Source organism: Ursus americanus, chromosome 10 (assembly GCF_024610735.1).
Source record: "Ursus americanus isolate L20-20 chromosome 10, mUrsAme1.1.p, whole genome shotgun sequence".
Lineage (NCBI taxonomy): Eukaryota > Metazoa > Chordata > Mammalia > Carnivora > Ursidae > Ursus > Ursus americanus.
The window spans coordinates 49,928,839-49,947,004 of record NC_142136.1 but is presented as its reverse complement, the minus strand read 5'-3'; the positions used below and the strand labels follow the sequence as shown (position 1 = coordinate 49,947,004).

At 37.6% G+C, this 18,166-nt stretch overlaps 1 protein-coding gene across 5 annotated transcripts in view; it reads left to right on the top strand.

Moving 5' to 3' along the window:
- Positions 1-18,166, top strand: part of ELF1 (E74 like ETS transcription factor 1) — a 102,455-nt gene that overhangs the window by 12,926 nt on the left and 71,363 nt on the right. For 2 of the 5 annotated variants that reach the window (XM_045811053.2, XM_045811052.2), the window contains exon 1: positions 12,753-15,050. The exons of the other annotated variants lie outside the window; for them this stretch is intronic. The gene's annotated coding sequence lies outside the window, so the exon portion shown is untranslated. Of the gene's footprint in view, positions 1-12,752; positions 15,051-18,166 lie in introns of those variants that run through there. 5 annotated transcript variants of the gene reach the window in all.

Below are 18,166 nucleotides of genomic sequence, written 5' to 3'. Positions count from 1 at the left end.
CAGGTATTAGTACATTTCCATCTAAATACTTCAGCATGCTTAGCATTGATTATAGTTTTCATGATTGTTTAGGTTTTTTTTTCTTTTGAGGTAAAATTTATATAAAATGCATGAATCTTTTTACTTTAAATGTTTTATTTTTTAAAAGATTTTATTTATTTGTCAGAGAGAGAGAGAGTGCACAAGCAGAGGAACCGGGAGGCCAAGGGAGAAGCAGGCTGCCTGCTGAGCAGGGAGCCCGATGCGGGACTCGATCCCAAGACCCTGGGAGCATGACCTGAGCCAAGGCAGACACTTAAACAGCTAAGCCACCCAGGCGTCCCTAAATGTTTTATTTTACTTTAAAACAGAATTGGGTGTTCATCGAATGAGATTTTTTTATTTGAGAACACACACGCGCGTGCGCACCAACACACGGGGGTGAGGGGGGAGAGGGAAAGAACCTCAGGCAGACTCTATGCTGAGTGTGGAGCCCGACGCAGGGCTGGATCCCGACCTGAGATTGTGACCTGAGCTGAAATGAAGTTGGGCGCTTAACTGACTGAGCTACCCAGGCGCCCCGTGTATCAAGATAGTGATGAAGAGGCCAAGGCTGTCTTCTGTCAGAGTGAACCCACTGCAGCGGCTCCCACTGTAGCATTTTTCTTACGCACCCGCAAGATGTTGCCTAATAGTTCTAGTTTTGATTTTGTAAGTGGAGCACGAACTTTATTTTTTGTGAAGTATTTGCTGAGTTTCAGCATATGTATTTGGCTGTGGAAGCCAAACCCAAGACTAGCTTTTGTTTTCTTTTCTTTTTTTATAGGACTTTTGGTCACATTTTCCCCTTGTTTTTCCTTTGCCTTAGCTTTGGTTATAGTGGTTTTAAATTTTTATGTAGTCAGATGTCATCCTTTTCCTTATCTTTTTACTGCCATTTGTGTCATACATAGCAAGACATTCCTTACCAAATAATATACAGATGTTTATATTTTCTTCTGGTGCTTTTCCTTCTCTTACATTTGAATATCTATTTGGAATAATGTGGTATAGGGATTTTTAAAAAAAGATTAGCAGTGGTTTGAGATCATTAGTAAATACTGTCTGATGAACTGTCTTCCCTTCTGTATGTCTTTTTCTGCAACAAAATAGAATTTAATGTTTTTGTTGCTGCCATTTTTTTTTCTTTTAAAGATTTTATTTATTTATTTGACAGAGATAGAGACAGCCAGTGAGAGAGGGAACACAGCAGGGGAGTGGGAGAGGAAGAAGCAGGCTCACAGCGGAGGAGCCCGATGTGGGACTCGATCCCGGTATGCCGGGATCACGCCCTGAGCCGAAGGCAGACACTTTAACGACTGCGCTACCCAGGCGCCCCAGTTGCTGCCATTTTTTAATAAAGACTTAATTTTTAAGTAATCTCTACATCCAGTGTGGGGCTCAAACTCACAAACCAAGACCAAGAGTCACATGCTCCACTGACTGAGCCAGTCAGATGTCCCTGATGTCATTTTTTATTATAATCTATGTTTGTATATAGTATCTGCTTTCTGTTTTTGAGAGTACAGATGTCTTTTCTTTTCTTTTTTTTTTAATTGGACTCTTTGCTGAGCTTGAACTCACAACCCCGAGATCAAGACCTCAGCTGAGATGAAGAGTGGGATGCTTAACCAGCTGAGCCACCCAGGTGCCCCAAGAGTATCAGATGTCTTTTTAAAAAATATCCTATTTTATTTAATCTCTCTATTCCTACATTTAGATACTTCAGATAATTTATTGCCCACAGGCACATTCTTTCTCACTATTTTTTTTAAGGTTTCATCACTTTTCTTATAGTTTCTTTCAGCTGAACTTTAGGAGAGTCTTGAAGAATGGGGAGAAAGGATAGTGGGGAAACAGTAGCAAGAGTCAAGGTAGAGAGAGGTTGGTAAGTCCTGGGGACTTATTTCTCTAACTTGTAATTGTCTCAATTCTTAATCTGTAAAGCAGATTATACATGTTTAGTTTAGTACCCTTAAATTTGGGAAATGTCTATTAAGGTGGGTCAAACTAAATTCTAAAGTTCAAAATATTTATGAGGTTTTTAAAGTTCGGGATGTTATTGAAATGGCATAGGATTCTACAGTGAGAGTGGTTTTTAATCCTGGCTTTAAAGGAGCAAGTCATAATTTTTAAGCAACTATGTGTATCCCCTATATTATTCTTCTTTATGATTGGGTGATTGTTCAGATCAGAGCTGACTCAGCTGGGGTGAGATACATAATCTAGGGTGGCTTCACTACCATGGCTGGGCGCCTCTCCGTGTGGCTCTCATACCTTAGTGGTGGCAGGAGGGATCCCAGCAGCAAGAGAGGGTAAGCCCCTGTGTCCTTATACTTTTTAGACCTGTGCTTGTGTTTTGTTATTAACACACTGGCCAGAGCAAATCACTTGGCCAACCCCATATTTAAGGGATGGAGAAGCAGACCGTGCACCTCTATGGGAGAAGAGGCAGAGTCATATTTCAACCTGAGAAGTCTGAACAACTTAGTACCTATTACTACAGTGGTTTACCAAAGTATAGGAATTAGCTACCTGAATATCTAATGGAAAAGCCTCCCCAGCTGTGAGAACAGGCTGTGCACAGACCTAGAGGGGAAGAATGCTTGATATGTTCCTGGGATAGCAAGGAGAGGTCAGTGGGACTAAGAGAGGGAGCGAGCAGGAAGTAGTAAGAGATACCATCATAGAGGTTGGGGTGAGTGTAGGATCTTGTCCTTGTAAGCTGCTGTGAAGGCTTATTTTTTTGTGTGAAAAGAGGAGCTAAGAGGAGTTTTAAAGTAGGAGAGTGATATAATCTGACTTGTGTTTTCAAATAGATTACTGCTGGCTGCTTCTTTGAGACTAGATTGTAGGGAAAGAAGAACAGAAGCAGGGGGGCTCCTTAGACTACTGCGGTGATGCAGGTAAGAGCTGACAACAGCTTGCAGCACGATAGTAGCAATGAAGTGGAGTGATTCTAAGATTCTGTATAAGTTTTGAAGATTGAGCCAACAGGATTTTTGACAGATTGAATATGACTGTAGGAGAGAAAGAGTCAATAGCCAAGATTTTTGGTGTGAGCAGCTAGAAGTATTCACTCTCCCCCAAGACAACTGGAGAAAACTGGGTAGAGTAGGTTTTGGAGAGAAGACCAGGAATTCAGGTTTGGATATGTTTCGTTTGAGAAGCCTATGACATTTGAATGGAGGCATCAGATTGGGTAGAACAGTCTGGAGTTCAGGACGAATACCTGGAGATAGAAATTTGAGAACATTGGGGGGTTCTGAAGTAGCTCAGTAGGTGAAGTGTCTGACTCTTGGTGTCAGCTCAGGTCTTATCTCAGGGTCTTGATATCCAGGGTGTGAGTTCAGGCCGCACATTGAGCTCCAAGCTGGGTGTGGAGCCTACCTTAAAAAGAAAAAAAAAAAAAAAAAAGAAAAAGAAAGAAAGAAAGAGAAAGAAAGAAAGAAAGAAAGAAAGAAAGAAAGAAAGAAAGAAAGAAATTTGAGAACATTGAAATACTGAGAGCATTGTGTATGTCTAAGAGGTATTTCCTAAAATGACTATAAATTTAAAATACTTTTTAAGTTTTAAAGTTTCATTTGTACCAATGGTATGGTTTGAAGTAGGGAAGAAGAGCAGCAGAGCAGTTTAGCTATAGCTAAAATGTATCCTTTGTGATGACAATAAACTATGAGTTTAAAGAAGTCGTTAATTGTTCTATCTGTACAGTGTTATGAAACATGAAAGCCTGTAGGCTAAATATCTTATTTTTTTTTTACTGAAACATCTACCAGTTTGTTTCTAATTAGGGAAGTTTATTCACAGAAGGCTGTGTAAGTAAAAGCCTGAAAGGGACGGAAGACCAAAAGTTGAGGGAAAGGACCATGATTGGATAATCAGTCCTACTCTTTTGAGAGTTTTTCTTTTTTGTTCACTCCTTTTCTCTCTCTTCCTGTCGTTCTCCCTTTAACTTTATTCATTGTCTATTATCATAATGAGATGTTCAGGTGTAAGCATGGGGACTAACCCAGAAACTGTCCTCTCCTAACAAATGTAAAGCTTACTGCTCCAGCCTTGATCCCCAGACAGAGCTGTCAGACCGAGCCTTAACCAACCTATTTATAAATACCGGACTATTCAGGAAAGTGAGGAAGGGGCCTTGCTTTCTGTGTAATTTAGACATATACAGAAATGACCTGAGAATGGTTTGGCTTGTGTGGAAGAGAAAAAAACAGATTTATCATTGAGCCAATATTTAGTTCAACTTCCAAATGTTTTCATTCAGCAAACATTTATTACAGAACTATTGTGGGTCAGGAATGCTATCAGGCTAAAATAAATGACCGGTGAGACATGTAAACAAATGGTTTAAAAAACAAAACAAAACCCAAACGCTGTTCTTCACCAGATATTCCAGCAGAGGAGGCAGGAGGAGTTATGAAGGAAATCAATTCACCTTTAGGTCCTCAAAACCTATCAGAGTGCTTTGCACATTTTAACAGTGCGTAAGTGTATATGTGAATGTATAAGCAATGTGATTCATGCATCTGTTAGATAATTTACAAAATGCAGAGGGAGGTACAAAGGAGAAAGTGGCCAGTTCTTCCTTGTAGTGATGGAGAGAAGGGCTTTGCAGGAGAGTCACTGGGTAGGGAAGGCCAGCAAATGTGGAGTTACAAAGCATGACATGCTCTGAGTAAGTTCAGCAAAGCTGGATTGTAGGGTGTATGTTGGGAGGTGGAAAGGCCACAAGTGAGACTACTATAGGGTAGACCAAAATCAGGATGCAAAAGTATCTTGTATTAGGGGGCACCTGGGTGGCCTAGTCGGTTAAGTGTCCAAGTCTTGATCTCAGCTCAGGTCTTGATCTCAGGGTTGTGAGTTCAAGCCCCACATGAGGCTCCCCACCCAGCTACTTAAAAAAATCTTGTATTGGAATTTATTCTGTGGATACTGCTAGGCTATCGAAAGTTTTTTTTTTAAAATAGGAATATTAAGAGGTAGTGTTTATGAGAAATTCTGAAAAAAAAATCTCATTCTGGAATTGGGAAATCAAATGTTGATAGAATTTGTAAAGTTATAAACATATATACTGGAAGTAAGTACAGCTAACAAGTCATATCATTTATGGTAGAATCTGTTTCATCCCTTTCAGATAACATACATGATCTTAGTGTAGGTACAACCTAAACTAGATAATTAAACTTACATTAAGGTAATCAAAATATGCAGGATGGCTTTGGTTGGTTTTTGGAAGAGAAAGAAAGAACCTGTTTTTGCTTTATGAAATTATTGCAAACATTACTTTTTTTTCTTAATTCAGTTAATTAACTAACTTATTTATTTTATTTATTTATTTATTTTAGAGAGAGTGTGCATGTAAGCATGGTGCGGAGGGGTAGAGGGAGAGGGAATCTCGAATCTCTGATGGTTTCTTGTCTGACTTTGACACTTAAAGAATATGTCAGGTATTTTGTAGAATGTCCCTCAATTTAATTTTGTCTTCTATTTTCTCATGATTATGGATTGGAGTAATGACTTTTTGAACTTTTGGGGTTTAAAAAATTGTTTTATTTTCATTTTTATTTTTTATTTAAAAAAAGTTTTAAAGATTTATTTGAGAGAGAGAGAGAATGAGCAGAGGGAGGGGCAGAGGGAGAGGGAGAGAGAGAGAGAGAGAGAGGAAGCAGACTCCCTGCTGAACAGGGAGCCTGACCTGGGGCTCAGTCGCGGAAACCTGAGATCATGACCTGAGCCAAAACCAAGAGTCCGATGCTTAACGAGCTGAGCCACCCAGGTGCCCCTCATTTTCATTTTTAAAATTATAAAATAACATTGCCTTTTTTTCTTTTCCAGCATACAGTTCTATGAGTTCTGACACATGTATAAATTTGTGTAGCCACCACTATAATCAGGGTATAGAACAATTCATTCACCCCTTAAAACTCCCTCATGTTCTCTTGTCATAGGTCACACCCTACCCCCTAATCCGCGCCCTTATAACCACTGAACAATTCTTCATCATTATAGATTGGTATCTTGGAGAATGTCATGTAATTGGAATCATAGAGTATGTAACCTTTGACACTGGCTTCTTGGACTCATCATAATGCTTTTGACAGTCCTCTAAGTTGTGTTTATCAATAGTTCATTCCATTTTATTGCTGAGTATGAGTGTACTACTAGAATGTTTATCTCTTCCCCTCCCCCCCTTTTTGATAAGTATTTGAGAAATATTTAATGGGTCCTCCTGGCACTCTAATGAGCAATTTAAGTGAATTTTTTGTGAAATAAGGATTATCATTTTCCCTTTTTTTTTTTTTTAAAGATTTTATTTATTCATTTGACAGAGATAGAGACAGTCAGCGAGAGAGGGAACACAAGCAGGGGGAGTGGGAGAGGAAGAAGCAGGCTCCCAGCGGAGGAGCCCAATGTGGGGCTCAATCCCAGAACTCCGAGATCACGCCCTGCGGTGAAGGCAGATGCTTAACCACTGAGCCACCCAGGCGCCCCTATCATTTTCCCCTTTACAGAAGTGAAAATATAGGCATGGAGTTAAAGTAGCCCTAGGTCATACAGCTAGTTAATAGTGGAGCTGGGACCCAAACCTAGGTCACCTACTCTAAATCCCATGCTTTCAGACTACATGGCTAGTCGCTTGTGTCTGTTTTTTCATTTCTCTGTTTTGACCAGCAATATCATTAAGAGCAATTGAAGTTCTTGTTTCTTAAACATATTGTAAAGCCCCCCTTCATTTTTGTTTGTCATTAATGTTCTGTTTATTAAAGAGCAAAAATAATAGAACTGTAATTTTTTTCATGTTGCTGGTTTATAATCTTTGGGGCTAAGCCTTCTGTGATTCAGTTCTAAAGCAGAAAGTCAAGCCAAGTAAGTTATCAGTCCACAAGCAAGTATGAATTAATATTGAGTGCATCTGTTTATGAGAATTAAAGCCATAGTACTAAGCTTTTTCTTAATCTCCTTGTAAACAGGGTCTTTGATTTGTGTTATAAATAAATAAATATTATATAAAAGTAGACATAGTCTAAATAGTCTAAATCAGGCTAGTTTAAAATAAGGGTGTATCTTCTATCGTTGTCTTAAATTTTACTAATGGCCAAAGATGTCTTTTTTCTTTTCTCTCTCTTTTTTTTAAAGAGCTTGAAATTTTGGGGTATTTGAGATGAGTTTTTTGCACTTGTGCTAAAAGCCGATTTACTTAAATATCTTCCTGTCATAGGATAAAAAATGTTCCCAGAATATTAGTATGGGGTTTCTTGTGTTTTTAAAAATACATTATTAGTGAACTGAAATAAGTGTAATTGGGTTTTGGGGAAACTTATAAAATTTCCAGTTATTCTGCATATCTGGTAATTTTATGTATTTCAATAAACTAAAATTTTGATGAGGAGACTTCTTTCTTAAACGTGGCCTTAGTGTGGTATTTGTTCATTGTTCCTCAAACACTATTCAGAGGACTTGGAGAGGCTACATAATCATAAAACATCAGAGCTGAAGGGGGTCTTCCACATGACCAGATCTCTAGGCTCTCCCAGTATTTGACAGAAAAGCAAACAGAGCCCTCAGCAGCAGTGTGAAATAGTGTGTCCGCAGTCACAGTTGGTTGTACCGGCTGCATGGTGTGGCTCCTGTCCTCAGACAGGCTACCAGTTTGTCCGTGGGGAGATGGCCTTGTACAGAATTAACTGCAATACGAAGTGGAATGTTGTTGGCAGTCGAAAAGGCACTGCTTTTCTTAAACAAGCCCTCCCCTCCGCCCTCAAATCTTTCCTTGACTCATTGACTACACAGTTACTTTTTATTTCGTTTCTCACCTTTCATTCTCGTTCAACTGTCTCTAATCAGACGTTTTGTCTTTTTTCCCTTCTACCATAACATGAAAACTCTTCTTTCAAAATTCACAGTGACGTTCATGTTGCTAAATTCAACTGCTCTTTTTTTTGTTGTGTTTTTTTTTTCTCAGACCTCATTTTATTTGATCTGTCCTCATCATTTGGCACAATTGCTCAATCCCTTTGGAAACACTTTTACTCAAATTCCAGGGTAATACCATATTTGCCTTGTTTTCCTGTGACATTTTTGAGTACTCCTTCTCAGCCTTCTCTGCCAGCTTTACCTCAACTCCCCCACCTCTAAATATTGGAGGGTCCCAGGGGTCTGTCATTGTTACCTTTCTACCTGTAGCTTTAACATCATATACACGTTACTATCGTGTGTATGTTAATGACTTCGATTTATATATCCGGCCCATACCCCTGCCCTGGGCTTTAGGACTATGTCTGCAACTCCAGGACAATATATCCAATTTGACATACCCCCTTGGAACATCTCAAACTTAATGAGTTTAAAACTGAGCTCTTGGGGCTCCTGGGTGGTGTAGCTGGTTAAGGATCCCACTCTTGATTTTGGCTCAGGTCATGATCTCAGGCTCGTGGGATCCATCCCCAAGTCAGGCTCCCTGCTCAGTGTGGAGTCTGCTTGAGATTCTCTCTCTGTGTCTCTGCTCCTCCCCCCGCTAGCATGGGTACTCTCTCTCTGAAATAAATAAGTAAATCTTAATTTTTTAAAAGATTTTATTTATTTATTTGACAGAGCACAAGCAGTGGCAGAGGGAGAAGGAGAAGCAGACGTTTAACCGACTGAGCCACCCAGGCGCCCCTCAATAAATAAATCTTAAACAAAACAAAACCTGAACTCCTGATATTTCCACACCCCAAACGATCATCATCTGTAGTCTTTCCTATCTCAGTTTGGGCAACTTCTCAGTTGCCAAAAATGGAGTTTTGAAGCCTTTCTTTGCCCACCAACTCTTTTCCGTCCATTCAGAAATTTTATTGGATATTCCTCAAAAACACAGCCATAATTTGATCACATCTTCCTCTTACACTCCCTCCTTTGTCTAAGTCATTATCATCTTCTTTGGGTTATTGCATTAACTTCTCCTTGCTTCCGTCCTTGCCCTGCTGCAGTGTGTTTTCAACACGGCAGTCAAATCTTATGACTCATATGATGAAAACTCTCCAACTATTAAATCTCTAAACAGTGAGGCTCTCCAACAGTTTCTAGTATTCTTCTTCCTTCTCTTACTTTTCTCCTTACTTTCTTAATTGACCCACACTGGCCACCTTGCTTTCCTTGAACATTTCAGGCAAGCTCCCTGTTACAGTCTTTCTCTGATTTACAGGCTTTCTTTGTCTAGAATGTTCTTCCTTAAGTTAGGTCTGCATGGCTAGAGGTCTTTATGCAACGTGGCAAAAGTAAATCCTCCGTAGCTAGTCTGTCTGAAACGTCATATTCTCCTCTTTGCTATCTTGCTTTTCCCTTCTTTGTCCTTATCACTAGCATACTGTATCTTTTATTTATAATTAACATGCTCTATATTTAGTTTATAATGTTTATCACTTTTCCTTGCTAGAATATAAGCACCATGTGGGTAGGGATCATTTGTCAACAGTGTGTCTCCTTCTGTATAGCAAGGGCCTAGAACAGTGTCTGACACATAGTAGGTGCTCAGTAAATGTTTGTTAAATGAATGGATACCTGGGAGTACCTCAGATCGGTCATTAACTTAACATGGGGCAAGTCAGTTCTCTCTATAGATCTATCTCCTTTCCGTATTTTTGAAATGAATTTGGATTGGCTCCATATTTTTAGGCTATCTTAAAATAATAAAGACTTAAATGTATATAGTATCATGGTTCCTTGAAGATTTTTGGAAGAATTCAGCTGCTTAACAGAAAAGTTTGAAAATCATGGTAGGTAGTCCAGGTTTTTATTTTGTTTCTAGGGAATCAAAGTTTGTTTCATTTTCAGCCATGAGTGATAACCACATCAATTCACATAGTTTTTTTTTTTTTAATAAGGAAGATTTCTCTGATAGCAGAGTGCAAGGTGAATTGGAATGTGGTAGGCAGTAGGTGATAAAGAAAGGGGCAGTTAGGATGTTGTTGTGATATTATTTTTCTACAGTATGATGCAGTAGGAAAGGAGGACCTTAAGTTTCACCCTAAACTCAACCGTTTAACCAACTGAACCACCCAGATGCCCACTAACTATTTTAGATTCTAGGCTACATAGCAGCCGAGCAGTGGTTCTCATATGCCTGGCGCTGTGCTGCCCATACTGTTGAATCTGTTTTAAGAGTAGGCATGAAGCTCCTTTAGGTAATTCAGAGGTACATCCCTCGTTACAACCCACTGAAGTGAAAGCTACGTTGTCTTTAATACTGAATTTAAAATTTAATTGTAAAAGATATAATATCATGTTTATTTAAAATTTGAGATTGCAGTCAGCATAGTACCTGGGAGCATCATAAAGAATATAATTGTACATCAATTCTTGGTTACTTTTGACAAGAAAGGAAAGAATAACACCCAAAATAATACCTACAATAGAACTTTGTAACATAGGTAGTCCAGGTTTTTATTTTGTTTCTAGGGAAAATCAGTATCTGCAGTATCAAAATCTGCAGTATCGAATCATGAGCCAAATCAGGTCTTAAAAAAAGTACTTCAATGTGTAGTAAAATCCTGATATGCTGTAATTTTCCCTCAATGAACTATTCTAGAAAAGTTATTTATTCATGTCTCTGAGTTCCTGCTGTGCGTTGGGCCCTGTCTTACTGATAGGAATACATTAGTAAGCAAAACCAACCAAAGCCATGGCCCCTTTTGCCTTTGGTATGCGTCTTAAAACACTCAGGCACTTGTCCAGGAGGATGTTCCTTATGGATAGGTCCTAGTAGTCTGTGCAGAAGCAGGGAAGGAGGCCTTGGTTTAACCAAGCTAGTGATAGAGAATAGAGAATTCACTGTTGTCTGACATTTAAGCTCACATTTGGAAATGCATGTTGTTCAGCACCTGGGATACTTTGAGAGGTGTTAACATCAATAAAATTAATTCTTTCCAATTGAAGTATTTGTAATACTGAATCTCATTCTTTTGAATTTTATTTTTATATTTAAGCAGTAGAGAATAGTGATTTTGGTCATTTATCATTTTAATGGTTTGATCTTTGCTTCTTCCATCTCTAGTAATGATAGCATGTTGGCTGCCGAACGAGGGGACAGAGTCAAAGCAAGCCTTTTTTTCAGGCAGCTTTCCTAGATACGAACATTAGACTGTTCTATATTTTCAGGTACTATAAGTTTTCAAATTTGAGTTCTAGGAGAAGCAGTCACAATAAAAGGGAAGAAGAGAGTAAATTCTTTTTATAAGTTCTATTTTAAAGAAAGAAATAAACAGTGTCTTAACTTTTGTTGGCATTCAATTCACTCAATTGACCTAATCTTGCTCAGCTAATAGTTAAGATATAAATGCTGAAACTTCCTCCAGGCAGCCATGACAACTTTATATTAAGGTGTATACTGACATACCTGATTTTACAATAAACATTCACAGTATGTACAGGTACGTTATATTTGCATCACAAGCCTAGGATGCCATATTTTATTTATGTAAACAGTTTAGAGATTTACTTAAACTTTCTCTTCCTGAAGCATTTGATACTGGCTGCTTCTGTGAAGCATAGTCATAACAGTTAATGTTTATAAAGTGCTTACTTAGTGCCCAGTAGAATATTAATAACTGTATTATGCATGAACTTGATCTCTTTAAAGTCAGGTTTATTGAGATACTGTTTATATACAGTACCGTTTGCCCTATTTAGATGTATAGTTCTATGATTTTTGACAACATATGTAGGTCATAGAACCAATACCACAATCACTATTCAGAACGCTTCCAATACCCCAAACAGTTTCCTTGTTCCCCTTTGTAGTCAGTCCCTTCCCCGCATTCCTAACCCCTGGCAACCACGGATAGGAATTCTGCCCTTTGTGTTTTGCCTTTTCCAGAATGTCGTATAAGTAGAATCATACAGTACATATTTTGAGTCTGGCTTACTTCACTCTCTAATGCTTTTAGATCCATCCATGTGGTGGCTGTATTTCAGAAGTTCATACCTTTGTATTGCTAATAGCATTCCATTGTGTGGACATACCACAATGTGTTTAACCATTCTCCAGTTGATGGACATTTGGGTGTCCAGTATTTGGTGAGTCTGACTAAACTGCCATTAATATTTAAGTAGAAATTTTTTTATAGACATATATTTTCATTTCTCTTGGGCATATACCTAGGATTGAGACTGCTGGATTATCTAATAAGTATATGTTTATCTTTACAAGAAACTGCTGAACTGTTTTTCAAATAAACTACCATTTTGCATTCTCACCAACACTGTATGAGAGTTATAATTGCTCTGTATCCTCCCTAGCACTTGGTATTGTCAGGTGGTTTTTTTTTTTTTTTTTTTTTTTTTTTTTAAGTTTTTCTACTGGTATTGTGACTTTAGTTTGGATTTCCCTGTTGAGTAAGGATGTTGAGATTTGTTCTGTGTTTATCTGCCATCTGTATCTCTTCTTGGTGAAGTGTCTATTCCGATTGTTCGACCGTTTTAAAAACTAGTTTGTTTTCTTATGTTTGAGTTACAAAAGTTCTTTATTAAACATAGTAGTACATGCAACTGATTTTAATGCTCATAATACTCCTCTGAGGTGGGTACTATTAGCCTAAATCACAGATCAAAAAGTTAGGCCGCAGGATTGTTAAATATGGCCCAGGAACACACAGCTAATAGGTGGCAGAGCTGGGATTTACACCCAAGCGGATTGATTCTAGAACCTTGGCTCAACTGCTTGCCAATTTTTTTTTTTTTTTTTTTTTTTTTTTTGGTGGAGATTGATTTCTTGGGGCTGTAACTATAACCAGGATCCAATTTCTGTAGGTGGTAAAACTGCTTATAGGAACACCCCTGAGTAAAGGGGCAGTATATCGTAATAGCAACTCTGGAATCATCTCCCTAGGAACAGCAAAGATACTTGTTGCTGTTGAAGAAGGGTAATTATTTTCACTTTATGTCTCTTACTTCACTTCCATATACTGGTGGTCAAAAGTACTTCTTTTAAATTACTTTCTAAATATCTGCCATTGTCAAGTAATGAGTTACTTTATATAAATGGATTTTCTCAATAGCAGAAGCTTCTCCTTTTGTGTATCCATACTTCATAAAAGATTTCCCACACTTGTTGTTGCCTTTGTCTGTTAAAGGGACATAATCATAATCATCTTAATGCTGACTTCAAGGCACTTAACTGTTTGGTGATATACTAAGGAAGCAGGTAGATCTTACTGACCGTATAGGATGGCTTCAGGTTCCAGGACTTTTAAAGTTATATTCATTTGTAGTTTTACAGGTTTTTATTTTCGTCTTCTCTCATCCAGGCTCCCATTTGTTTGTTCTGACATCATCCTTTCACTATTCCCTCTTTCACCCTTATAACTTCTATTTCTAATTAACTAAAAGATAATCAAATTATTGGGCTTACATGGATATGGTCTAAAATAAATTTCAGCTCTGGAAGACGACTTGGGAGTTTTCCAGTGAACATCTCCTGTGACTGCCCAAACGACCTTTTTTTCTTGTTTGGGATCCAAATAGTCATTCTAAATAAATGAGCTCTAAAGTAAGCTAAACATGACATTTGACAGTAGAAAAAGTGATGTGTTTTTCTTTTTAGCATAACTTTTTATTAATAATTTGTTAAACCATGGGGATTATCTTAGTAAAAACGTAAATCAAATAGTGTTCAGCAGAATGGAATAAATAGGCATTTAATGGGCAGAAAGTCGTTTCACTATCATTACGTTTTGTAGCAGTTTGTAAAGTTCCTGTCTGAGTCAGTGACAGCTTGTCCTCTCAGCTGTACCTCTAGTAAGGCAGAGTAATTACTTCCAAGTAATTAACTAAAGGGAGAAAACCTTGCCAAATCCTATTTACTTTTTGTAAAATATTAAGATGAAGGCTAGCTAGTGAGTAGCACTTTATCATGTAAAGCACTTTTGAAAGTGCTTAATGCTTTCAAGCCATTTTGACCAATTTAAGCTCTTAGAATAAATTAATAAATATTCACCCAGGGAACAGGCTAAGTAGTTGTGCTAACATTGCTGCTGCAGGGGCACCTCGTCAGATGTATGAGGACTTGGAGAACAGAACTTCACTGCCCATATCTTTCGTTGGCTGCCTTAGGATCACCATGTATGGTGCAGCAGGGTGGCTGGCGCATGGGAGGCTTTTATTTGTGGAAATTTTTGTTTGGAAAGTAAAGAAATCTGTGACTATCGCTTGGAAGTAGTAGAATCATGAACCAGGATTGCATTGGTCATTTGTTTAAAATAGAGTTTTATCAAGCTTGCAGTTCCACTTACAGTCAGTTTGCTGTATTATGCTTTAGTTCCTTACTAACCCTGGATTTGTTTTAAATTTTATAAATTGGATTAATTCATACTTACTTTTCCACTGAACTTTGAATTAGAAAATTAGAAAGTAGATTTTATGTTTAGTGAACTTGTAAATTGCATCTGAGATTGTAGTTTGCTAGCTTTCCAGATTACATAGCAGTATACCTCTTTCTTGTAAGGGTTAATGAGTAGCCTGGTTAGACTTATCAGCCCATTGTTAAATTAAAAGCCGGAAAATTTGCTGTCTCCCTTCCATTCCCTCCCACATTGTTTTTCTTTTCGTAGTTTTACTTACTTGATATATTAAGATAATTTTAAAAGTTGAGATTTCATTTTTTAAAACAACATACGGTTTTAATTTTGTTTCCTTGTAGATCCTGATCCCTATTTTTTTGTTGTTAATTTTAAATTATGGTAATTAACATGAGCTGAATAATGGTTTAATCAAAATAGATCTTGCTCCTTGGCTCCACGTCCCTCCTTTTTCTATACCTCTTCTCTGCTTCTACCTGTAGATTTGCATGTTTGACCTAGCAGAATAATTGGGTCCACAGCAACATGGGCGTGCCTCCCTTAGAAACACTTAGTTTCATGTATGACTCATAGGCTGAAGCACAGACACACCACTTCCCCAATCTACAGGAGCCATTTTAACAGCATAAAACTTGTCGGATTGCTTTTTATTTTCAAGCCCAAAGGACAAAAAGAGAACGGGAATATTTGAAGGTAACTTACTATGATTTTGTGTGTTTGCTTCTGGCTGTTTCCTGAGCTGATAAACGGAGGGTGGCTCTTACCTGTCGAAGAACATGGCTGAATGTGTTCTTTAACTCTCTGAAAAAATGTGTGTAGTCAGTCACATGCCTGATTGCACTTAACTGCTGGGGGGAAACAAAGCATTCAAATTCTGGAAAGTTTTAGATCTTCTTGGAAAAGCATTTTTTATATTTTATATGATCTTTCTTTCTTTCTTTCTTTCTTTCTTTCTTTCTTTCTTTCTTTCTTTCTTTCCCTGTATGACTTGAGAATAAAGGAGACTTTTCTTTCTTTTTCATACTACAAAACAAACTTAGGTCAAATTTTCATTTAAAAAGATCTAATTGTATTTGTGGGGATAGCCAGAAAGTTAGAGTTAAGTAAACTGTACGATTCATGTGTGATACGGGTGTTAAGAAAAAAATTCAGAGGCACTGGTTTTGTTTTGGCATTTTGGTTAAAGGGAAGTCTGGGGACAACTCAGTCATAGGTGTTGCTCGTTGACTGTTCTGTCCTTTTCTTTTTCCGTAAGTTAATGAAATGATACTAAATGTTAATTCTTGAAAACTAAATAGAAGTTTAAGGAAAATGAACAGTCATTTAGATAATAAGTAAAAGTAGTTATTAAATAAAGAGGAAGAATGATAGAACAGTTCATTTACCATTAGAAAAAAATAATAAAGTTTTATAATTCACACTGAAAACTTACTCTGAGAAATAACATTCGGTGCATGACTAGCTTCTGAGAAAACATGTAGTAGTTCAGTTTGTGTATGAAGAAAAAGTAAAGAGTACTGGCCTTCCTTCTATATTACTGTTTCTAAAATTTGTTTGTTTTGAAGAAGAAAAGTAATACCTTTTGTATGAGAGAAAAGATTGCTCAGTCTTTTCCTGGAATATTTATCATCATTGAATTTATGAAGTTCTGGCTGGAATATCCTCGTGTGCCTTGAAGTTGTAGGTCCTCTGGGAAGCTAGGTGTAGTAGTATTTTACTTATGAAAGCTATTTATGAAGCTAAAATTTGAGTGAAAGTAAAAATTGAAAATTTAGTGATTATGAATAACATTTTTGGAAACCAAAAAGTCGTATTATTGACTCTAATGATATTTAGCTAGTTCCTTGGAAATTTGCTGTTAACTTTCTAAGTGCTTGAAGACCTATCAGATAAAAGGGAAGATATAAAGGCAGTTAGTTATACTCTTGGAAAGGATCGTTATATTAACAGATCTCAATTCTGTGGTTTTGCAGAAAAGGCATAGCAGACATTTTACCAATTCAGCTCTGAGCCATTTGCTATCATCTTTGTTTGCATCTTGCTGGTTTAGTCAGCCTTTGAGTAAGTAGAGGCTGTATTTACTTCTACTCTGGTCTGTGTGAAAAATCTAATGAAACCGTTTTACCTTTTTTTTTCCTTTTAAGTTTTTAAAAGCCAGTGACCCATGAGAGAAAAATCTAGCGGATTGATTCTAGAACCTCACAAGTAACTAAATAATTAAGATTGTATTTATTAAAAGGAAGTAGAAGAATTTAGTTTCTTAAAATTAAGGGGCCGTTATAATTTAAATAAAATTGGTACGGGTCATATATTTCAGCCTCGTACCCGTGTGACAAAGACTGAAGTAGGACTTCAAGGTGAAGGGAAGGGGGGAAAAGCATGGAAGCAAGGGAAGGCCGGAAAGACTTACTTAGTGGTCTTCTTCCCAGCCTTTTCCTTTCGTAAGTGTGAATGTAAGTTTAGATCGAGTCATCAGAATTAAACTTAGAATTACCCATTCAAAGAACTGGAGCAGTAAAAATGACTGAAGATCATCCCAGGGCCTCACTTCTGTAGCTGAAGACACAGGGGCCGGAGGGGTCTTGTGACTTGCTCAAGGTCGTGGGGCGCTGCGTGGCTGGGCTTCCCTCCTGGAGCTGCTCACTGCTACTCCACACGAACAAGTGATGCTTTGTTTGAAATGGGCTCTGGTTCCTTAAGAATAAATAAAACCTTAATTAAGTTGCTTGGTGATAATTTTGGTAGTAAGATGCAACCAAATGATTCTGAAAATGTGTTCAAACAAGTTTCCTTTTTCATCAGAGAGAAGATGATGCATTTGTTTAATTTCTACCACAGCTTGTTTTCATTATTAGAACTTTTTCATAGTTGAAGCATTGTTTGTGACATGGCTTGTTTCAGATGGGTCTAGGGGAGATGGAAGTATAAGGAGTTGGGAATTTACTTTGAACTTCTAGATACAAAGACAAGTTTATTTCTGCCTTAGTTCTATCTCCTGTTCTTTCAGGAAGGCAAATACTGTTTTAATATGATGTCTTATTCTATTAAAGTGTGCGTGTGTGTGTGTGTGTACGTGTGTGCGGTAAAACTTTGCATATGAGTTTACAAAATCTAGACGTCTCTAAACTCTGACATTATACTCATCTTGAACTGAAACTTTCCAGAATTAGTAATCTCATTCCATTTGTTTGTCATATCTTCTCATCTGGGAGTTTACTATACATACTAGGCACTTTAAAGTCTTTGTTAACTTTTTGATGTATTGTATTGGTGTGGTTGAAATTTACTTTAGATCTACTTTCTTTAAGTCTGAAATTTGGTGTTTTCAAATTACTTTGCATGTAACTGTTGAATCTCCTAAGTCTCTAAGTCCTCTAAGCGAATTCACTATCAGACCCTCCACAATGTGGTTGTCATTGTCCTAAAGAACAGACAGCATAGAAGCCGCTAGAAAACATGGACTCTCTCCTCACAAACTTAGATTCTTACTGGGAAAACAGGGCGTGGTAGCATCGGGTTAAATAAGGATGGAACCAAACCACTGAGAAGTTAACATTCAGGTTCATACTATTTGGCTAGACGTGAAACATGACTGAAACTTATAATAGGGAAGAGTATGGCTCTTTAGGAATAATCGGTATTGAAGAATGCATAGCGTTTGCCTAGGTTAATAAGAACAAGAATGTAAGCTCTTTGAGGTCAGAGATGTTTTATTTTATTTTTCTGTCTTTTTGAACCTTTGACAAAAGTACTGAGCACATAGGAATACAGTTACAAGTTGCTGCCTCAAACCCTCGGCTACTCAGCTG